The following is a 24685-nucleotide window of genomic DNA, read 5'->3' as shown; positions in this document are numbered from 1 at the left end:
CAGGACTCAAGCCCTGGCATTCCCCCTTTGGAAGTCCTGAGAGGAAACAAACCCTCGATAAAGTGTATCTCAAGGAGGTATGGGTATCGCAGCCAACACTGACACGTGGAGTGAGGAGAACACTACATGTGCCCAGTGAGAACAAGCTTTGCAAGCCTCAAAACACTGCAATTCCTGGGGCAAAGCAAGTTAGGCTGATGATTATAGGAAAAGCCAAGGGTATCCAAAAGTCTCTAACAGAATGTGTGTGCCTTACGAATATTGTAAGGTTCTCAGTGAATGCTAAGTCCTCCCCATTCCCTTGTCCCTCTTTTCTGCCCTCATGGATTCATTAACATACTTTTTTTTATGAGGCATCTGGGCATCTGATGAGTTGTCTGGGGGTTAAGTACAAATTGAATGATTTTCTAATCATTTCAGATGTGCTCCTTTTCTTCCTTTCTCATTGCTTTCTGCACCGATAGCTTCTTCATGCTCTACTTCTAACTTTCTCTCCTCCTTCAAACTGGCGTGGAATTTATGATGTGCAGACCAATGCAGTTTAAAGTAAACCCATGATCTCAAGCATAATGCAAATAAATACCCCCCCCCCCAACTTTGCTGCCTAAGCTCAGTTTAGGGTGTGTATGTGCCGGGAAATTAAAATGTAACCACATCTGTAGAAGATTTTAATTTCAGGAAAGCCTTGAATGCATATGACATTCTCATCAGCCAAGGCCAGAAAGATATGATCTGCTCGGTCTTTTCCCTCACGGGGGCTCACTGCTGACTGGAAAAGAGATCAATGGCTCAGTACACAAAGGGGTGCTTAAAAATGTGGCCTCCAATTTTAAACTGGATCTGGTTTAAATAATACTTAAACTCACTATATGCACAGCCAGAGCCTAAAGATAAGATTAATTTGAGCGGGAACTGTTGATGTGTTAGGAGAATCCAGAGCGGGTCCAACGCATGAAGGAAATGCTTCGTTAAAACCAGTTCCGGGTTCAGCGTGATTACAAAAGCAGTATCCTGAGGGGTGAGGATCAGAACGACAGGCACAAATGGGTTTAATATCTACATGTGAGGAAACCTGACAAAGACACGAGGATCACAGCAGACCATGCCGTTAATATGAGTCTGCGCGTTGTACTGATAAAGAAATCGCCTGCAAGACACTGGGGTGGATTCACAGGGGTGGGAGTCTGACACGAAAGGGAGGTGCCTTCCCCATAATAAAGAATTTGGCAGCAGCCTCTTCTCAGGGTCGTATGTCCAGTCTGAGGCCCCTTATTTTAGGGGAGGGAGATGTAGAGACCCTGGAAAGGTTTAAATGATTAAAGAGACAGAAAAATAGAACCTATGAGGGAAGGTTAGAGGATTTGGAATTGTTTAGTCTGGAGTGAAAAAGTGCTTATAGGCAGATGTAACAGTCTCCCATCTGAAGGGTTATTATAAAGAAGATGCGGACCAGCTGTTCTTCATCTCCACAGAAGACAGAAAAGGTAAGAGACTCAAAAAAGCAAGATTAAAATTTGGGTCAGACACAAAAGCAGACTTGCTTGATGTAATGGAAACTGACTTGACATTGACATCACTGTGAGGGAGATCTTGACCCATCTGACTTCATCTAAAATGACAGTCCCTCCTGCCATGGTTAGGCAGAAACCAGGCTAGGGAATTTCTTTCCTTTCCCTTCTAGAACTGCAATGTTCCTCATTTCTCCACTGAACGAGGGAGAGAACTCCCTGAGTGCCAGGTTCCCTAGTTCACGACAAGGTGCCAGGAGAGTACAAGGCTGTACACAAACAGATGCCATATCTCACTGGACCTTTGTTTATGGGGATGGGCATCTCTAAGAGTGTGTCCAACTTCAGACACTGAATAGATGACAAATATATTTCATAGATCACTCCTCTAGAATGTCTATATATAGACAGCATTGCTTTTTGTTTAGTGGGCATACAAATATTAGTTGATGATAATGATAATACTGATAGCTCTGAATCATGAAGCTCTTACTATAATTATGTTGGGCAGCGGGCTAACTACTTTATGTAAATTATTTCTCTGCCTTGTTGTTGTTATTATTATTATTATTATTATTATTATTTTTGCGGTAACCCTGTGAAGTGGTAATAATTAGTAGCCTTATTCTAATTCAAGGGAACCGAGTCACAACGAGGTTAAGTAACAGCTAATAAATGGTGTAATCCCAATTCAAACCCATTTAGTGTGTGACTCAAAGGATGTGTGTGCTTAACCATTACACCACTGCCTCCCATCATTAAGTATTTTTAGCTCTTGGGAGGAAGAAGCACTGCAAAAAGAAGCACTGATGCTTGCTGACCCCAAATGATCAAAAACCAAGCCTTCCAGGGGTTTATATCGCCCGAGGAATGCAGTAGTTCTTCCCAGCACGATAGAGGAAGGAAGGACTGGCTTTGCCTTCTGACCAGAAGCTATCTTCCACAAAGCTGAAGAATCGGATCAGGGTTCACGTGTATTTTATTAACTAGAAACACTTGGCTGCTATAATCTAACCTCGCACAGAGTAGGCCTTCCACGAATGTTGAGCGAATACAAATGCATTGTGATGGTGATGCTTTAAGATAAACTAAACTAAATTGAGTTATCCCAGTGTGCTGGTGGTCAAGGCTCTGGTGGGTCATTTCTATAGACCTCTTAACAGATGTTCCTAAAATCTTAACATCCAACTGTTTCCTTTAATTCAGCACCCATGAGAAAGCACATGGATGGGTCACATATTTTCCCAAGGTCAACTACTTTCAGATCAAGAAAAGATTTGTAATGGGGTTTATTGAGTGCTGTTGTGTATCAACAATAGATGATTCATGAGAGAAACAGACATCAAAATGATTTTTAGAAAGGCAAACGAGCCACACACAAACAAAAAATTAAAAGCCTTGATGCAAATTACTCCAAAGGAAAGATATTTTCCCATTAGGACAATTTATCCTGAGTCTATAAACAGAGAGGGGCATAATTATCCAAGTGTTTGTTAACAGATCTAAACCTTATGTAGCTATAAAAAGCGGGAGAGAGGACGAAAGAGGAAATTCCCAGGAGATCCCTAACCACATCCAGAGCCTAAGAGAGCTCCATAAATATAAAGGCTAGCAGTGATACTAAGCAAAGCATAGGAAGAAACCTCGGGGTTATAACCTAAGCCACAGAAATTGTTTTAAAACTAAACAATGACAATTCTGTCCAATACACTTCCAGCCTACACATGGGCAGGGTGGTGACTTATTGGTGTTCCTGATGTAATTAATAGAAACAGGTTGCCCAGAATAAAAAAGGTATTCGGTAAACATTGGTTGAACAAATGGATGAGTGAATGAATCTCTGAATGGATACCCAAGCTGCTTCTTTCTGTCTCTGAATCTATTGGGAAGATGTATTTGATGCTTCAAGCCCAAAGCTCCCACACAAGGGTTGGACCATTGGACACTGGTACTCCAGAAACAGTTCATGGAACCAGAGACAGGTTTTCAACCTAAAGATATCAATTTGTAAACTTGCCATGAACACATTGTATTACCTGTGGACCATCTTTGTAGGCCCGGATTCAAAAGCTTCCATTATTTACAGTACAGATTCTCCAGTCTATCTGAAGTCTGACAGAATCAAGTATTAAGGAGCAAGCATCTATTGAGCACTAATTGGATGCTGAGTCTTGTTCTCAGCCCTTTACATATTAACTTACTATATGCTGATTGTAATCTTAAGAATATGTACTATTATTATGCATTTTACAAACAACACAACTGGGCCAAAAGATTACCCAGTTGGCTCATGGTCTTACAACTAGTAAGTAGAGAAGCTGGAACCCAAACTGATTCCATCTGGAACACTTGATCTTAATTGCTACCCAATGCTACCTGTTCAAACTTTACCTCCTACCACTCCTCAACACATAATTACTGTCCCAATCAAAACATTTACCCACAATTATTGAAAGAACAATCTAATCTCTGTAGATGTGTCTCTGACCTCTCTATCCAACTGATACCTCTCTCTTCTGATTGCTCAAGTCATTTCTTTGCTGATGAACACAACTACAGTTGGCTCAGATCACATCTCTCCAACCAGATCTTAAGTTCCTTGTGTGTTGGATGGCAGTCTGGGATGAGTAGAATAAGAAAGACCTAGATTTAAAGTCTAAATCCCATAATTATTACCCATTGGACTCTGGGTAAGTCATTTAAGATGTCTTATACTCATATTCAAACCATATTCCTTAAGGGCTATTCGGGGAGGGAAAATTGAATGAGAAAGAGTAAATGAAGTGTCTAGGATGATGCCTGATATTGAGGGCCAGTGGTTCTCAACCTGACATTTAGCAATGTCAGGAGGTATTTTTGGTAGCCACAACTGTGCAGAGCGGAGCTACCAGCATCTAGTGGGTAGAGGGCCAGCAATTTGGCTAAACATTCTAGAAAGCACAGGATAGGCCCTACAACAAAGGATTATCCAGTCTAAAATGTCCATAACAATAGTGCAGAGATTGAGAAACCCTGTTATAATCCATTAGAAATATATTAAAGCCTGGCCAGTGTGGATTAGTGGTTGAGCATTGATCCATGAACAAAGAGGTGCCTGGTTCCACTCCTGGACAGGCACAAGCCTGAGTTTTGGGTTCGATCCCCAGTTGCGGGCATGCAGAAGGCAGCCGATAGATGTTTCTCCTTCATTGGTGTTTGTATCTTTCTATCCCTCTCCCTCCCTCTCTCTCTAAAATCAATAAAAACATTTTTAAAAACAAAAGTTTCAATTTCCTTTTATTTTATAGTACTATGCTTATGGTAGATATCTAGTAAATTTTTGTCGAGTAATTCATTGCACAAATGGGCACATGAATGTATGAACCCTAAAATATTTTGCTAGTAAACACCTGATATGAGGGTGAAATCTAGTCAAGTGGGAGTTAAGTTTGAGTGGGAGTTAATTAAGCTAGAACCAGAACCTTCAAATATCCAGTCCCAATGAAAAGAATTCTGAAATAAATCCAATCTACTACTAGGGGCCTAAGCCCAATGAAAGGGATGTCAGAGTTGGTCCTAAGAGAGCTGAAGAACTGAACGGCCAGCTCCTCCCAATTTGTCCTCCTCCCATGTGACTTGCTATTACTCTGCTAATGTCCCTTCATCTGAATCTAATGCCCACTCCAAAGAATAATACAGGAAAGGAGCCAAAAGGCCATGGAGGAATGTTTTCAATCTCTCCTTTCATGTCCACCACTCATCTCTGCAATAATCACATGCAACCTGGAGCCCAGTCAAATGAATTCTCATCAAGAATGCAAATTAAAAAACACAGTGGAAGCAAAAAGGATGTGCAGTTATTACTTGGAGGTTTAGTAAGATCAATTGCAAGAATTGGAAATGCAGGAAGAAAAGCCTACATTCATGAGATAACGTTAATTACTTTAACACAAACCAGAAACAGAGAGATAGAAAACACAATTCCTTCCATCTCCCATTCTCCAGATATGGTGGCAACATCTGCTTCTATTTCCATCATTTAGAGTCACGGGATTTTTGTGTACTTGTATATGAGAAATGTTAAAGCTCAACTGTACTTTCCAGTCATCTTTAAGCATCTGTGGGAGATATCCTGAACTAAATTACCTGCGTGAATCTGTGAGAACAGGTCAGGTTCTTGTTTGCTTTGAGCCCCTCAATACATCTAAACTGGGTTTATCTCCCCACCTCTCCACCCTACCCACCTTCACCTGGCTAATGCCTTCTCCCGTCTCTGGACTCATTAGAATCCAGGGATAGACCATCCTTTGCCAGGGATCTCACCCCGAATCTCCCCTAGAATATATCCAGGCCCTCCTTGTTGCTACCACAACATCCCGACTGACAATTCACTGATCTGCTTACCCTTCCAGTAAAATCTTTTCAAGTGAGGTCATGTGGCCTTGCTTACTATTTTATTCCCAGGGCCGAGCATTGTGCCTGGCACATACGGGTGCCCCATGAGTATTTGTGGAATAAATGAGTATAAATCAGGAGACTTCCAAATACATATTCCCACAACTACTTACTGAGTGCCTACTATGAAACAGATATTGGTTTAGGTACTGGGCAAACAACTCTTAATACCTTGATATTAAAAAACAACAACTATAAAAGTAATCATAGCTAATGTTTACTGGATATTTACTATGTACAGGCATTAGGCCAAGCTCTTGTATGTATGCTCTTTTAATCCTCCCCTAACACCTACGTGGCAGACACTATTTATTATTCCCATTGTACTGAAGAAAACATCAAGCCACTCCTATGGGCCTTAATGTGAAAGAATTTCTGACATTGAGGTCCCCTGAGTCCTATTCACATGGGCTTAACTCACAGCAACTAAGAAAAGGTTACCTGTGAATTCACACATAAACTTTTCTGATAACTATCTCCTTGTCTGGGAAGTCCCTGTCCACTCTTTATATTATCTGACATTTATTATAAAATATTTTGATTTGGACTATCAAGTGATGACAACTGTTATCTACACAGTAGAGGCCATGCACTAATGTTTGAAGGACACCAAGGGTAGCAGAAATACCACTGTCTCGGTCTGTAGCAGAAGGCTCTGCAGTTAGCAATGGAGGGAATAAACAGTGTTTCATCTGTGGAATAAGAGACCGTTAGGTTGGTTAGAAAAGTTTGTACCTCTGTCCTTGTGGGCTGAGCTGTAAGCACGCAGAGAAGCCAGCTCCCTAATACCTCTGAGTGTGCTTCAGCTGTGGAAATCCATAGGTTGGTCCAGGGTCCCCTCCAGTTACTGGAGGATTCTGCCTGACAATAGAGTCAGGTGATCCTCCGCACAGAGGACTGTTGCACGCCCTTCAGAGTGAACCTTCTGGGGAGGGGCTCATTGAAGCCCCTGCAAGAACAAGCAGCAGAGATGTCACCTCATTTATAAAAGCAGGCTGTGGGGCTGTTCTGTGCCTGCTTGCTAATACCCACTCTGTGTATGGCAGGAGGCAAGGACTTGCTTTCATGGTAAACTACTGCTTTGGTAGCCTGCAACCATGGTCATCAACAACCTGAAGCCCATTTTACAACCGCGTTTGAGTTGATGTTTTCTCTTCAAGGACCCAATACGAGAGTATTATAGACCCACGTCCTTGTTTCTGCTTTGGTCCTATCCCACGTACTAAAGCTCCTGTTCCATCCCCCGAACCCCTTCCCTGTTCCCTGGACCAGAGAAACTTGTTCCAGCCCACAGAGGTCCTCATGTTGACCTACCCCTGAGTACTGGACTTGGACATTGCAACCACTGCCCACCTCTAGGCCTGGCCCACACCTTAGCCCTGACAGCTGGCTCTACAATATGAGCAATATGTTCCCCAGAATGGTCTTCCCGGACTCCAGGAAAGTTAAAGCAGGATCGCAGGCACTCTTCCTTTGTCTCCATCTATCAGGGGCTGGTGCCCTTCCTTCCACAGGCTTGAACAAACGTTGCCAGAGAAAATATAGGAAACCCAATTAAACTAGAATTTTAAATTTAAAAAATAATACTTTTTAGAATAAGTATGTCTCAAATATTACATAGGATTTTTTCCCCTGAAATCTCACAACCCTAATCATATTTGCTATTCAGTTTTTATAAAAATCACCTCTACATTCATATAAATAATTATACAAAAAACAAAACATGCATACATTGTTAAAACATGAAACCCTTGAAAATATCCTTTGTTTCTCACTCTGATAGATGACTTCTTACAAGGATAGTTTTTTAAGAAAATTTTTATAAAAATGTATTTGAGCCAAACAGAAGATACACTTGGAAGCAAGATCTTAACAGAAAGAGAAAAATGTTTCCAAGGATAGGTTTTTGATCATCTTTTTTATAGCTCACTTGGAGTCCTTCATCTCTGCCCAACCTCTCTCACTCGGTTTATTATCCTCCTCCCCTGATCAGTCTTTGCTTCACCTTGACTTGCTGTCTTATGATGATACATCAAAGCATCTCCTCTTTACAAGTCAGTGAGCCACATTAAGGAAACATCGAATGGCTAGTAAGTTGTTTCCCCAATTCTTCCAAATTATCCTCAAAAGTCAGATTTCCCTTCCTGATTGCCCCATGCTCTCTAACTCTAAGAAATCCTTCTAGATTGCCCCATTCTCTCTAACTCTAAGAAATCCTATCAGCTGGAGAAGGTCCTAATTAGGAAAAGCAAAGAACCAGATAAAGCTCCAAACAAGGTTCTCACAAAGGAAAAAACTGGAATCTTCTCTGGGTCCCAGGGGCCACCTCAACCATGTTCTTTACGAAAGCTATGCTACTCTCCAGCTGGCATAGCTCAGTGGTTGAGCAATGAGCTATGTATTAGAAGATCACGGGTCGATTTCCGGTCAGGGCATATGCCCAGGTTGCATCTCAATCCCCAGTCTGGGGTGTTCAGGAGGCAGCTGACCAATGATTCTCTCTCATCATTGATGTTTCTCTCTTTCTCCCTCTCCATACCTCTCTGAAACCAATAAAAAATATATATATTTTTGCCGAAACCGGTTTGGCTCAGTGGTAGAGTGTTGGCCTGTGGACTGAAAGGTCCTGGGTTCGATTCCGGTCAAGGGCATGTACGTTGGCTGCGGGCACATCCCCGGTGGGGGATGTGCAGGAGGCGGCTGGTCCATGTTTCTCTCTCATCGATGTTTCTGGCTCTTTATCTCTCTCCCTTCCTCTCTGTAAAAATAAATAAATAAATAAATAAATAAATAAATAAATAAATAAATAAATAAATTTTAAAAATTAAAATATATATATATATATATATATATATATATATATATATATATATATTTTAAGCCATGCTATTTACAAATAGCGTGCCATATAGAGAGCATACCAACACTACCCCAAGAAGTGACTAGTTTAACACATTTATAGATACATACCTGGGGGGAAAGGGCATGAAGGGGCACCAGCCCTGGAATTACTTTCAGTTGTCACAGAGAATAATTGGGATTGCAAGTGAGAGACTGGGAATAAAACTCAGAGAGGGAAGCAGGGTAGCCAGCAAGATCTGACAAGACATGGATGCTCCCTGAGTGGGCTGGTTAGGAAAAAAGGAAGGACATTAGTGCGATCAAGTTGTTCACAAGGAACATAATTAAAAACAGCCATAGTGGTGGAGAGGTAAGTAATGTCATTACTATTTAGAACATCCACCAAACTATTAGTAATATCATCACTTTCAATGAATTATCACTTCATTTTCCATGAGGAAGGTAAGATCATTATCATACTCATTCCATAGAGGAAAACGTGATAGAAGGATGTTGGAATGTCTAGGGACCAGACATTCTGGTCCAGGGTACCTTCTGTGACTAGCTGATAGTTGTTGCTCTATTAGGAACCAACTGGACCCTGGCCAGGAAGCTGCTTTCAGACTCATCCTGGGATGTCCAGAAGGATATGCTGGGATTTGGGATGGGGCCATGTTAGGTGAGCAGTCCATTGGGAAGAGGGAGGCGTAGGGTTGGATTCTCTTGTCTATAACTGGGGAGAGTGACAGTTAACTCACAGAGGTGGCTGCAAGCTGTCAATGAGCCGGAGCGTGTAGAGTGCTGGCACAAGACTGCAATATGCGTACACGTTATTATTAACAGTGATTCTAATTGCAGGTTCAGGAATCTAACTTGTGTAGGGGAGCTCAAACATGTGCAAATCTCCACTAAAATAGGGATGAAATGAATGAGAACCGGTAGCTTTGCAAAGCTACCAAAAAGCTTGGTGAGTTATATGTTGTTTTTTGAAGTAACTAGAGAGAGTTACAAACTAATAATAGTTCGCATCTGTCGATTGCTTGCAGTGTGCAGGCCGAGATGATAAGCCTTTCCTGTCATCTCATGAGTTAGGGATTGTCCTTCTTTTCTCCATTTTACAGCGAGGGAAACCTTGGCTTAGGGATTAAGAAATTGCCCAATGTTACACACTTCCTAAGTGGCAGGATCAGGTAGCCCAACCAAACCATTCTTGTAGGGGTGTGTGTGTGAGTGTGTATGTATGTGAGTTTGTATATGTGTGAGTTTTAGACTTGAATTCAAAAGAAAATACACCAAATATGAGCAGTGATCACCTTTGGGTGGTGAAATTACAGATGATGCTCCTTTATGCCTTACTGAATAGAATATGTACCACTTTATCATTTAAAGTATTTTCCACTTTGGTAGAAAATACTAGCTTTAAAAAAATAAACGAGGCTTCAAATATACTAGTATAATGACCACTCCTTGGAAGCATTTGGTGTGTGTGTGTGTGTGTGTGTGTGTGTGTGTGTAAATAGCCATGGCATTTTCAAGGTCCACTGCAATTAAATATTCAAGTTTTCATTTCAATCAAAGAAACCTTCAGAATAAAATGAAGCTTCTTGAAAATAAAAATCAGATTTCTTCCTGCCACCTAAAAGCTCAGGTTCCTATTAGCTCTGTGTTTTGGGCAGAAGATCTGAATTCTAAATCTTAAATCTGCTTATGATTTGAACATCAACATTAATCCAAAGATTTTTTCCCCTCCAATTATTTGCTCTCTTACACCACAATGAGTTCTTAAACTCTGTTTTGTTTTACTCCTTTTCCCCTTTGCACAACTATTTATTACTTGCAAGCAAACTCCTTTCTTCTATGGCCATTAGTAAAGAAGATAAAATGATGAAAGATCACCAAACAAACATTCGTCATACTGTTTACTCTGAACGCTGAAGTCTCCTTCAAGGAGAAGAGGGATGATAAATTAAGATTCCGTGTCCCCTGTAAACAGAGAGAGTCTTCAAAGATGACCTCAGTGCGGGGATAAAGGAATCGAAAGCAAATTGAAGGAACTAAAAAATGATGACCTTTCCCTGTTTTTCTACCTTAGGGAACAATGCTTGAGGAGCATGAGAGAGCCGCCGGCCCTCCAGAACCGGGCCCCTGTGTCCTCCTGGTGAGAGCTCCGAGGGGGCCCCCAGATCATGGGAATTGGAGAGCAGAAGGGAGCTGTGCTCAGAAACCAACAGGGAGGCTGGGGGAGGCAGAGGTCATGTCCTCCCTTCCCTCCCATTACAGATTGCTCAGAAGAGGAGGTTACCCATAAAAGGGCTCTCCTGTGAGCAAGTGGTTTGGAGCTCAACTAAGCAAAGGGTCCAGGTTGAGTTAGTCACAGACCTCACCACTTGGGAGGCCCACACCTGGGATGATCTGGCTGAGCTAGATGCCCCGGCTGTAACTTGAAGGTTGCAGGGAGCGCTTATAGCCAGCCACCTTTACATGGACACGAGATCACTAAATTAGTGGAAAACCAAGGACTGGGAAGACAAGAGAGACACCTTGTTTGCCTTTGTTCTATTTAATTTAATCGCAGAGAGCAATGCCTCCAATAAGTTTTAGGAAACTCCCCTGCACATTTGCATGGTTGTTTACCTGTTGGAATTTTAGTCATTTTTTTTTCTTCTTCTTTTTTTTTAATTGATTTTTTTTTTTACAGAGAGGAAGGGAGAAGGATAGAGTTAGAAAGATTGATGAGAGAGAAACATCAATCAGCTGCCTCCCACACACTTCCTACAGGGGGTGTGCCCACAACCAAGGTAATACATGTCCTTGACTGGACTCAAACCCGGGACCTTTCAGTCTGCAGTCCGACGCTCTATCCACTGAGCCAAACCGGTTAGGGGTGGTCATTTTATTTATTTATTTATTTATTTATTTATTTATTTATTTATTTTTTACCAAAGTAGAAAAGTGGAATTTGCGTGAGCGGAGTCTCCCAGGCTATGATTCCAGAGAGCTGGGATGCTGGCTAATGGAGACACATGCTCACTCATGCCAGGCTCTCTGGGTAGCATTTCCAGTTCCATAGGTTTCCAGTTTAAAATATGCCTGGGGTCTATAAAGTCTGGAAATATGGAGTATCATTTTTACTACTGTTTTGTTTATTTACAGATTAAAAACCTTGACAGAATTTTGTGTATTTTACCTACGTTTCCAGAATTAACAGACGCCATATATTCTCAATCATTCTTTCATTTTATTTTTCAGCTTTTCTTTCTACTTCTGTAGCCTCCCTCATTTTATTCTGAGTCACTGTTTCAGTCAGAGAAGCAGAGAAGCAGAACCACTAGGACTAGCATATCATTATAGACTTGACCTCACACAAGTGGGGGCCAGATAAAGCGTCAAATGGTGAACATAGGCTGTTGCTTGTCTGTCTGGGGTGGGGCCCCAATGTCAGGAAGGAAAGTGACTGGGACAGAAATACACAAGCGAGGGAGAGCCAGGGCCAGGGGAAAGTGTAAGGATGAGCTGGGGCCCAAGAAGAAGGACCGGGGCCATCTCCCACCCCAGCTTCCACTTGCATGGTTTTGCTGACCGGGAGCAGGAGCTGACAGCGGACGTCCTTCACCATGGATCTGAACACACTCTGGCTTGAGAGCCAGGGGAGCTGAGCGAGAGCACCCGGGAAGAGCTGGGATGCCACTCCAGACATGAATGACCAGAGAATGATGCCCAGTGCTATATACCAACCTTTGCAGTCCGTGCTACACATGCACACAGCTGCTGTTTCACTTTCAAATTCCAAAGCTTGCAAATCTTGTGCACAGGCTTCCTGCAGCCCATACACACCCAGCACTGTGCAAGGACGACTTGGGAAACAAAGCTCAAGCTGAGTTAGTTCTGCTAACCCAGAGCAAGCCCACCACAGCCTCCACCTCACACTCCGGTCCTCAGGGCAGCGGCCCCAGAGGGAGACTCCAGAGCGAGGCTGGGCACATTTGACCTCCAGCATATAGGGCAGGAACCTGCAAACCATCTTTGTGAAGGATCAGAGGATACGTATTTCAGGGTTTGCTGGCTACACGTGCATGTGGTCTCTGCCTCGTTCTCTTTATAACCTTTACTAGTGTAAAATCCATCCTCAGAGGGCAGGAATAGTTCGGCATCAAGACTGCACACCAAAAACATAGCAAGTCTGAATTTTGAGGGGAGGGATCCCAGCATGTGAATTTTGTTTGTAATTTCAATATAGATTCTTATTGGAATATAGATTACAATATAGGTGATTATTATTCCAATATATTCTTATTATTGAGAATCAACTTAAGTATACCTTTCCTCTTCTTTCAAAAGTGATTTATTTTTAAAAAGACTAACACATTAAAATTTTTTTCCCCTTTATTGATTTTGAGAGAGAGAGAAAGGAAGAGAGAGAGAGAGAGAGAGAGAGAGAGAGAGAGAGAGAGAGAGAGATAGAGAGACGGAAAGATTGATAAGAGTGAAACATCATCAACTAGTTGCCTCACACACGTCTCCTACTGGGGATTCAGCCTGCAACCTGGGCATGTGCCCTGACCAGGAATCAAACCAGTGACATCTTAGTTCCTGGGTCAAGGCTCAACTGCTGAGCCACACTGGCTAGGTAAGACTAATACACTTTTAAATTGATTTGAGAGAGAGACAGAGAGACAGAGAGAAAGTGGGGAAGGGCGAGAGAGAGAGAGAGAGAGAGAGAGAGAGAGAGAGAGAGAGAGAGAGAGAGGAAGGGGGGAGGGAGGGAGAGAGAGAGAGAGAGAGAGAGAGAGAGAGAGAGAGAGAAAGGGATGAGAAACATCGATCAGTTGCCTCCTATACACACCCCTACCAGGGATCGAACCCGTAATATGGGCATATGCCCTGACTGGGAGTCAAACCAGAGAACCTTCAATGCATGAGACAACACTCAACCAACTAACCTACACCAGCCAGGGCCATGGTTTATTTTAATAGTCTTGGATAGAGAAGATCCCCCTCAAACAGGATTTCTGGAGGTGATCATAAAAGCCTTTGTCTATACTTCCACACTAATCAGTAGAGCACCACAGTGATAGGAGAGATTTTTAAGAGAAAGAATTTAGGTTGAGTTGTGAAAATTTGCAAGAATCATGTTTGTTTGTTTGTTTGTTCTTGCAAAAAAAATAAACATAACTTGTTTATAGATAAAAGACTAAAACAAGCTTACTCAAATACCACCAGCTTGCTATTTTTTGTAAGGATCCTTTTCAATCTATTTCAAAACATATGAAATATGGTAAGTTGGGAAACACCAACACACACTGTCTTTTTGCAAACACAGCAACTGAAAAAGCATATAACCTATTATACTTCCATTTATTTTCAGGTGGACAGTTACAGAAATTCCAAATATGGATCCACTAGGGTTGAACACTACATTCTCAATGACTGATGCTTCTGCCAGAAATAATGGGGCTGGTGCAGGACCAGTCACAGAAGATACATAAACCCAAGACCCTCATTTAAAAAAGGAACATTTATTTTACTCAGCAAACATTTATTGAGCTTTCATTATGTGTTATGTGCTGTTCTGGTTAGAGATACCAACCCAAGATCACGAGGCTCTGATTTTCCCCCTGTACCATGATAAAATGTTAACCATCAGCTTTAGCAATCACTGGAGGGCAAGAGGACCTACTTTCTGTAACTGTCCCTAGATGAACTCCTCATTCTTGGTCAACAAGGAAGGGTTCCTGAGGCTAAAAGACAAACTTTTAGAAACTTTAAATAGAGAGAAGCTCATCGTGGAGAAGAAAGGTGGAGAGGATAGTTGAGGGATATTAATATGCAATGGTCTCACATGATAACAATCAAATCAGTGATGCCCACACATCAGTGACCAGCATTCTCCTGCATTGCCCTTGCATTGTGCAAATTAGAAGGAGTCAAGCATGGAAATACTCTAATTGTCTTGCTCTAAATCATAACATATAGAGTGTTCTTTCTTAGCCTCAGAGAGAGTTGAGGTCACCTGCCTGGGATATTACAGTTATGAAATACCAGCTGACATTTCTGAAAAGCAAATATTCTGAAGAGTTCTGGTTTTTCCCTTTTGACGACTCCTTACTTACAGCAACTAGTAACAGAATGTAATGAATCTCTTAAAGATTTATTTCCCAATCACAAAACTTTCTTTTCCTCCACAAGCTGAGGCTACCCACCATCTTTTACATTTGAAATATCAAAATGAAAAAAATCACCAGAGATAAGGAACACAAAATGTTCTGGGGACCAGAAAGATATGCACAAAGATGTCACCATGAAGCCACATCTATTTGTTGTTAATACTCACCCAAGGCTATGTTTCCATTGATTTTTAGAGAGTGGAAAGGAGGGGGAGAGACAGAGAGGGAGAAACATAAATGTGAGAGAAACACATTGATTGGTTGCCTCCTGCAGGGATAGAGCCTGCAACTGAGGTACACGCTCTTGATCAGAATTGAACTTGGGACCCTTCAGTCCGCAGGCTGACCCTCTGGTCACTGAGCCAAACCAGCTAGGGCTAGGTCACATCTTAGAGCCACTTCTCTGTCTTCTATTTCTGTTGCATAGTCCAAAAAAACTTTTGGAAGATGTCCATAAATCAAGAAACTCTTCGTCATTTCATGTTTAAGCTGATACCTTGTTGTTACAAAATCAGCTGTGTTAAACTGCAGGAACCCTTTTTGTGTGTGTGTGTGTGGGGGGGGGGTTGTTTTTGCTAAAAAAAGGTCTATTACTTTAAAATGAAGAGTATAAGCATGCCCTAGTCCATATCTTAAAGCTTGGGAATTGGTGGTTAGCTAGCAATGGGGTGGGAAATGTGCATGCTCAGTTGCTCCAATGGGGTACATTCTGCTCCAGACATGGAGACCCAGGAGTCAAGGGGAAGAGGAAGCCTTTTTCAGGAGTTTTGCCCCTATTAATAACAAATTCTTGCCTCTAGAATTGTGCAAAAATAAGTTTCTTTTCTTTAAGCCATCCAGTCTGTGGTACTTGGAAGTCCTAGTGAACACACACATTTTAAGGCTTAACATTATTCTATTGCATGTATATGTTACATTTTGTTTATTCATCCATTCATCAATGGGCATTGGGTTATTCCCACCTTTTGGCCATTATAAATAATGCTGCTACAAACCCGGCTGACAAATATATGTTAAAGTATCTGCTTACAGTTTTGGTGTGTTTTTTGTTTGTTTGTTTGTTTTTGTTTTTTATCTATACCTTAGAAATAAAATTGAGGGGTCATATGGTAATTCTAATTTTTAAACATATTTTTATTGTTTGAAGGAACCACCATACTTTTTGCACTTTTTAAAATCTATAGGTCAGTTCTGGCTCAGTGGATAGAGCATCAGTCTATGGCCTGAAGGGTCCCGGGTTTGATTCCAGTCGGTGGAACATGCCCGGGTTGTGGGCTCGATTCCCAGTAGGGGGTGTGCAGAAGGTAGCCAATCAGTTATATCATTGATGTTTCTCTCTCTCCATCTCCTTTCCTCTCTAAAATAAATAAAAATACAAATAGTGTATATATATATATATATATATATATATATATATATATGTGTGTGTGTGTGTGTGTGTGTGTGTGTGTGTGTGTGTCAGACATTCTTTTTTGAAAAAAAAATATTTTTATTAATTTCAGAGAGAATGGGTGAGAGATAAGAAACATCAATGATGAGAGAGAATCATCAGTCCGCTGCCTCCTACATGCCCCCTACTGGGGATCGAGCCCACAACTGAGCGTGTGCCCTGACTGAGAATCAACTGACCTTCTAGTTCATAGGTTGACACTCAACCACTGAGCCATACTGGCCTGGCATGCACTTTTTTACTCACATTCATAAAGAAAAAAAAGTGATGTGGAAAAACATGTATGAACATACATTGGTTTGGATTCTGAAAAATCTGACCTCTGTTCTATTTTAAAGCACTCTTGTATGCTACTCTGACGAAAACTTCCTTATAAAGACAGAATTGTTTTTAATAATTTTTATGAGTTATTTCAAGAAAAGTCCTTTATCTTTGACCAACCTTTTCTCTCAGCTCACAGGTTTTCTCGCCCCTTGGTTATTCTTTATACCATTAAATTCAACCACACTGACCCCTTTTCACTTCCCAAGCAATTACTCTTAAATGTTCTTATCACTGTGACTTAGTACATCTTGTTTCAATCTCCATCAGAACATCTCCTCTTCCATTGGCTAATGATCCATGACAATGAAAAACACTAAAAGGGAGCTGGGTCCCCACACCTCATAAATTGTCCCAAGGAAGGTCTTCATCCCCCTTGCTTTCCCACTGGGGGAATTACTCAAGAGGAGCAACTTTGTATATAAATACTGAGTCTGAATTAGCTGGAAAAAAACTTGGTCAGGAAAGGCAAAGAAATTTGCACGAATAGATAATGCTTCTTTCTCCCAAAGGCCTCTGAGGATCTCCCTCAATCTGTACAAATCAGAATGTTTGGATATTGTGCAAAAGTCCCATGAAAACCCACTTCGTTTTATCCTGAAGAGATGCCAGCTTTCTATGTTTATGTTGGTGATCAAGTGTGTCTGCATGTCTTAAAAAAAGAAATAGAGAAGAATTATAGCCAACTGTCCAGGGCCTGGTTTAGTGATGAGAGAATGGTTGTGATGATAAAAGAATTTTGGGAGGCAGGAGGAGCTAGACAGAAATAAGTGAGTGCCCTAGATAGGTTAATTAACTTAAAAAGTTAACAATTAAAAGCCATATTTCTAACAAGTAAAATAAAGAAAAAAATGATATTAGATTAAATGTATGAAGGGAGTGGTTTGGGGGGAATTTTTAAAAATTATAGTCAAACACAGAGTTGGAAAAAACCATGATGGTAATTAAACAGGCAAATTATCTTGTAATAATAACACTTTATTTTGATTGGGGCATGTTAATAACTGGAAAGGGTATGAGGGAGGATTCTTTGGTGCTAGTAAAATTCTGTTGCTTGATTTAGATTAGAGTTAATATAAAAATTCACTAGCTGAACACTTACAATTTATGCCTTTTTCTTTATGTATGTTATATATTTTTCAACCCGCATCTATGTTTTCATTGATTTTTAGAGAGAGAGAGAGGAAGGAAGAGAGAGTGAGAGGAGGAGGGAGGGAGAGAGGAAGAGAGAGAGAGAGACACACACACACAGAGAGAGAGAGACAGAGAGAGAGACAGAGAGAGAGAGAGAGAGAGAGAGAGAGAGAGAGAGAGAGAGGCAGGCATCAATCGGTTGTCTCCTGTACACACTCTGACCAGAGATCAAACCCGCCACCTCCATATGTGCCCTGACCAGGAATCCACCCAAAACTTTCTAGTATATAGGATGATACTCCAACCAACTGAGCCACCTAGCCAGGGCATATGTGTGTTATACTTTTTAAAAAGTTTATTGGAGGGTACTTCTGGAATGATAGAATGAAGACTTCCAAAAATCCATTCCTTCATAAAAGCAACAAGAACAGTGGGGGGAAAATGATCAAAAGCAACTTTTTCAGAACTCTGGACATTAGTAATTAAAAGCTTGAAGTAGTCTAAAAAGCACTTATTCAAGAAAAATGGTTGGGATTTAGTGGCATTTTAACTTACATTATTACTATCCCTGTCTCCCCAGCTCCACATGGCTTTGAAAACCAGCAGCCTCACAACTATAAACAAGTAGCCTAGCTGTCAATGGGTCTGAATAAGTTTGGAGGTTCTCAAAAACCCTACTCCCAAAGAACTCAGTATTTGTCCTATCTGGTAGCTTTCTGAAAAGCTCCATTTTCAGGACTTACCTTTATTTGATTTGATTCAGAGCTGACTCTGCAAGAACAGCCCAATCCCTATGTAATTTGTTAAAAACAATCAGTGACAACTGTTTAACATCTTCAGCTACCTGAGAAAATATTTGCAAATCATATATTCAATAAGGGGCTTGTATTTAGAACATATAAAGAACTTGTACAATTACAACAACAAAAGGAACTGACATAATCCTAAAATGTGTAACAAATCTAAACAGACATTTTCCAAAGATACACAAGTAGCCAAAAGCACAAGAAAAGATGCTCAACATCATTAGTCATCAGGAAATACAAGTCAAAACCACAGTCAAATACATCTACTGGATGGCTGTAGTAATAAGGATAATAAGTGTTGGTGAGAATGCAGAGAAATTAGAACCTTCATAAACTGCGGTGGGAAAGTAAAATGGTACAGCCCTTTTGGAACATAGTGTGGCAGTTCCTCAAAAAGTTATGCATAGAGTTACCATATGACCATCAGTTCTATTCCTAGGCATACACCCAAGAGAACTGAAAACATATGTCCACACAAAAACTTGTACACCAATGTTCACATTATTTATATTAGTAAAAAAGTGAAGCCCTAGCTGGTTTGGCTCAGTGAGTGTCAGCTTGTGGACTGAAAGGTTCCAGGTTTGATTCCAGTCAAGGCACATGCCCAAGTTTTGGGCTTGATCCCCAGTAGGGGGCATGCAGGAGGCAGCTGATCAATGATTCTCTCTCATCGTTGAAATTTCTATCTTTCTCTCCCTCACCTTTCCTCTCTGAAATCAATAAAAATATATATTTTTTTAAAAAGTGAAAATGACCCAAATGTCTATCAATTGATGGGTGGTTAAACAAATGTGGTATATTCATATTATGGAGTACTATTTGGCAATTTCTGAAACATGCTACAACATAGGTAAACACTGAGGGCATTATGCTAAGTAAAAGAAGCCAGTCATAAAACCCTTCATATTGAAATGTCTACAATGGTCCGATCTCTCTAGTCAGGAAATAGGTTAGAGGTTTCCAGTGACTAGGAGAAGGGGCAAATGGGAAATGACTGATGATGGGTATGGGGCTTCTTTTTGGAAGGATGGCCAGGATGGAAGCTTATAGAATTATTACTGTACACTCCTTCCCAGGCAATAGGCAGGCTGTCTATTTAGGTTGAAGATGCTCTCTATTGGGACAGACATTCTATTTGTGATATGGTTATAAACTGACAGAGCATCCTAGCAAAAAGAACTCAGGTCTTGGAGGCAGGTAAACCTGGGCTCAGTTCCAGGCTCTGTTCCTTCGCAGGTGTGTTTACCTAATCTTTCTCAGCCCAAATTTCCTCATGTCTAAATGGACGTAATACTTACCTTTTACACCATAAGGTTGTAAGAATTAACTGAGAAACTGTAATGCACATGGTTCACTTGGATATTTGATAAATAATCTAATTGTTAACATCTCATCAGTAGGTTTTTCAAACATCTTGTAAAAAAAAATGTAGACGGGCCAGTAGTTGTTTTCAGACCTCCCAAAAGGCCCTGACAAGGTCTGAAACCTCACTCCTACCCTCCCAACTTGGTGGCACTGAGCTGGCTAGAGAAAAGCAATAACTCCTCGCCCTTCCACAGCTCCCACTCCTTAGCAGCCACCAGCCTGACTGGAAACATAATTACCTGGAGTAACAGGTATGAGACAGGAAATACCTCACTGCTAGGAAAGAAGAGGAAAACAAGTAATATATACCCATGTCAACCAAATACATTCCCCTCTAACATGGGCATATTTAATTCTTTGTCTTCCCAATTTAAAAGGAGTGCATGCCCATAAGAAAGTAAATTGTGTCCAAGTACAAAAAGTAGGGAAGGGGTGACAGAATTTGAACTGGTTCCCATCCCAATGAGCCAAATCTTGATTACAAGAGGGGAAAAGTAAAAAGCTTTCATTTTTTTTGACATCTGTAGAAGAAACAAGTTACAGTGCTAGAGAATAATCTACAATTGCTGGGGAAATTTGTGATTAAGACATAACTTATGTAAAGCAATCAGCATAGTGGCTAGAACATTGTTTATTCCAAACATCCTTTCCTTAACAGCTATTCCCCTACAGGGTGCACCAGTGTGGAATAAACTTAACTGAATAGTGCCCTCCAGAGGTCACTGGGAATTCAATTGTGCTGACAATTGAAAGTTGAAAAAGACCAGAGACACACAAATATATATATATGTGATGTGAGTCAGCTCTCAAATTTGGTGTTCTAGAACTCAGTAGGACCTCACTGATTTGACACCTATTAGCAGCCTTTGACCAGAACTTACTTCTTTAATATATATATATATATTTTATTGATTTCAGAGAGAAAGGGAGAGGAAGAGTTGGAAAAATTAATGAGAGAGAATCATTGGTCGGCTATCTCTTGCACTCCCACTACTGACCAAGCCCGCAACTCAGGCATGCGTCCTTCACTGGAATCGAAACTGGGACCCTTCAGTCCACAGACCAACACTTGATCCACCGAGCTAAACCAGTCAGGGATGGCCAGAACTTATTTGTTTGCAAGGGATATTATACAAGGACATGGAAATCTCGAGAAAACAAGTCCGGTTAGGTGCCGTGGGAACTAAGGCTGGGAACCACAGGCCCCCGAGCCCTTGAAAGCTGTTGTCCAGTCCCTCTGTCTCTTGGGACACTGTCTCTCAGCCCTGCTCCTCCTTGCATGTCCTCTCTGTGTTCTTCGGGACAAGCTTCCTCTTGATGTCTGCCCTCGGTAACTTTAGGTACGTGGCTCTGGCTCTCAGGACATGACTCCCAACCTTTCAGCTCATCTCAAGCAGCTCCGCAGCTTGGTCTCTCGCTGGCCTGGTTCCAAATTCCCAGGAGACAAAACCGATTACCAGTCCAGTCCACTGGCTGGATTTATAATAGTTTATCCACCCCTGGTGGATGGCCTGTGGGTGGAGGTAGAAATGTGTGGGAGTGTAGAGGGAGGGAGCTAGAGTCAGGGTCACATGGTACAAATTTAGCACAAATAGAGCATACAAAACTGTAGGAAGCACTTCAAAGAGTCTGTTTTATTAATAGCAATAAGCCAATATTTACAGTTTGCCATGTACCATGACCTCTATTAAAGAGTTTCCTAACCATCTTTCCATTTACTCCTCACAACCTGATTAGCATGTCTCACCTTCAGAAGTAACTAACTGCTGCTAACAATCGTTGTATTTCTTCCAGTAATTAATCTGATGCATTTTATTCCCATTTTAAAAATGAGGAAATCAAGATTTAGAGAAGCTAAGCCAAGATTTAAGCCAAGGCAGTGCGATTCTAAACCTACCAGTTAACCATCAGCCCCTCCCTGACCCAGGGGCAAGGTAGACCACGGGGATGCAGAAGAGACACAAGATTTAGCCTTATTTTCAGCGAGTCTATAATCTGATCGAGGGAGACGAGATTTCCTGTGAAATGCTCGTAAGTGACGTGAGAAGGACTAACGTACTAAATCCCGTGCTGACACTGTATTCCTTTTCTGCTGCTGTGTAAGAGATTGCCACCAGCGAAGAGGCTTTGGAGCTTCTAGGAACTCCCGGTTCTGTAGGTCAGTTGTACAGCACCACCAGGCAGGGCTCGCTGCTTAGTGTTTCTTACGACTGACATCAAGCCTGGCTCGTGTGGCTCAGTGGTTGAGCAAGGACCTATGAACCAGATCACGGTTGGATTCCCGGTCAGGGCACATGCCTGTGTTTCAAGCTAGTAATCAATAGGGGGCTTGTCAGAGTCGGCTGATGAATGACTCTCTCTCTTCATTGATGTTTCTATCTCTTCCTACTTCTCCCTCCTATCTGAAATCAATAAAAATATATTAAAAAAGAAAGATTGATATCAAGAGGTTGGCTGGGGCTGGTGGACCTTTTCCAAGCTCACTGGTTGTTGTCAAGTTTAGTTCTTTGCTGTTTTAGAGCTGAGCTTCCCATTTTCCTGCCAGATGTCAACTCAATATTGCTCTCAATTCCTGGAGGTTGCAGCTTTCCACCACCAGTTTACAGTATGGATGTCTGCTTTCCTCCAGGCCAGCTGGATCACGTGCCCCTGACCGCTCCTTCTGCAACCAGCCAGATAAAACAACTGCCTTTAAAGGGCTCAGGTGGTTAGGTCAGGCCCACCCAGACAACCTCCCTTTCTTAAAGTCAACTGTGTCTGATGACAGTCTGATCCTGGGGGAAATTTGACAAGTTCACAGTCCTGGGGTTATGAGGACCTGTACAGGTGGGAATCCTGGTGACCTGGTGAGAAGTTACAACAGGATCAAAATACTGATGATGCGCATAACAACAGACATAGAAGCCGGGACAGTTTTGGCTCAGTGGAGAGAGTGTTGGCCTGCGGACTGAAGGGTCCCGGGTTCGATTCCGGTCAAGGGCATGTGCTTTGGTTGCAGGCACATCCCCAGTGGGGGGTGTGCAGGAGGCATCTGATCAATGTTTCTCTCTCATCTGTGTTTCTAGCTCTCTATCCCTCTCCCTTCCTCTCTGTGAAAAATCAATAAAATATATTTAAAAAAAAAAAAAAAAACAATAGACACAGAAGAACATAAATAGAACACCCCGAGATAGAACTGTATGTTTGTGAGTGTGTATCACAATAAAGCAAGCCTCAAAATTAATTAAGGAAAATTAGTTATTAATAAATGGTGTTTGGATAATTACATAGCAACTTGGTGGGATGGGAGCTAAGAGGGTGAAAATGGGGGACATCTGTAATATTGTGAGCAATAAAAACATTTAGAGACATATCATCCACTATACTACATCAAAATAAATGCCACCTACATTAACATTTTTTTGAGTTCTATAGATCAATTTAAAATGTAATCATAAAAATTGATAGAAGAATGTTTTTAGGTATGAGAAGATGCCCATCAGTTGGTGACCAATTAAATAAATCATGTTGGAACCCTTGGTGTGTTAAAAAGAATGAGAGAAATGAACTATATTTCTGATTTGAAACAGCCTCTAAGATAGGTTTTTAAGTTATTTTTAAAGTTAAGATGCATAATAGTGTGAATAGTGTGTTCCTAACTGTGTAAAAGAGAAATTACACGTAGAACTTGATAATGCTTAGAGAATTCTTGGAAAGATACCCCTATGCTAGTAGCAGATTGGGGCCCTGCAATGCAGTTGGTGGTAGTGACTAGAGAATGGGGTCTGAATTGAGGAGACATATCAGTCACTGTCCTTCTGTCATATTCGAATGCTTTGCCATGTGCATGCATTACTTTCCAATAAAAATAACTGTTAAGAAAGGTAGTCTAAGATATACATACTGCAGATGAACATAGATGAGATGAAATTAAGCCTGTTGCATTAGTACAATAAGTCTTTGGGTTACGACGAAGATTTGTTCCCATTTGTTCCTTAAGTTGGAACCCACCTACATATGCACCTATATCACTCACATGGAGCACATACATAGCAGTAATGAAGTGAAACAGTAAAAAATAAAATAAAAGAGATAACAATTCCTGATCTTTACTTTGATAAATAAATAATAAAAAACATAAAGCATATATGTACATACATTGAAATGACATAACTTTTTTTTTTTTAATAAATAAACTAGTGGTGGGGTGCACGAAAGGGTTGGTGGGTGTCCTCAAGCCCGCCTGCACCCTCTCCAATCTGGGACCGCTGGCTCCTTACAGTTCACCTGCCTGCTTGCCTGATTGCCCCTAACCACTGTGCCTGCTGTTCTGATCGCTCCCAACTGCCTCCCCCATTGGCCTGATTGCCCCCAACTGCTCCCCACTGGCTTGCTTGCCCCCAATTACCGCCCCCCCATCCGCTGACCTGCTGGCCCTCAACTCCCCCCCACCACCACCACCACTGGCCTGCTTGTTCCCAACTGCCCCACCTTGCCGGCCTGCTCACTCCCAACTCCCTACCCAGCCAGCCTTCTTGCTCCCAACTGCTCACCTGCTCAACCCCAACTGCCCTCCATGCTGGCCTGATTGCCCCCAATTGCCTTCCCCTGCCTGCCTGATCACCCCTAACAGCCTCTGCCTTGGCCCCGCCACCATGGCTTTGTCCAGAAGGACATCCAGGT

The 24685-nt window shown here is 41.5% G+C and overlaps 1 protein-coding gene across 3 annotated transcripts in view; it reads right to left on the bottom strand.

Annotated features, from left to right (window-relative positions):
* Window positions 1–24685, bottom strand: part of PDZD2 (PDZ domain containing 2) — a 309850-nt gene that overhangs the window by 162646 nt on the left and 122519 nt on the right. The window lies entirely within an intron of this gene.

The sequence above is a fragment of the Pipistrellus hanaki genome (assembly GCF_964339955.1).
Source record: "Pipistrellus hanaki genome assembly, chromosome: 4".
NCBI classification, from domain to species: domain Eukaryota; kingdom Metazoa; phylum Chordata; class Mammalia; order Chiroptera; family Vespertilionidae; genus Pipistrellus; species Pipistrellus hanaki.
Note: the sequence above shows the minus strand (reverse complement) of the source record. Positions and strands in the feature narration are given on the sequence as shown.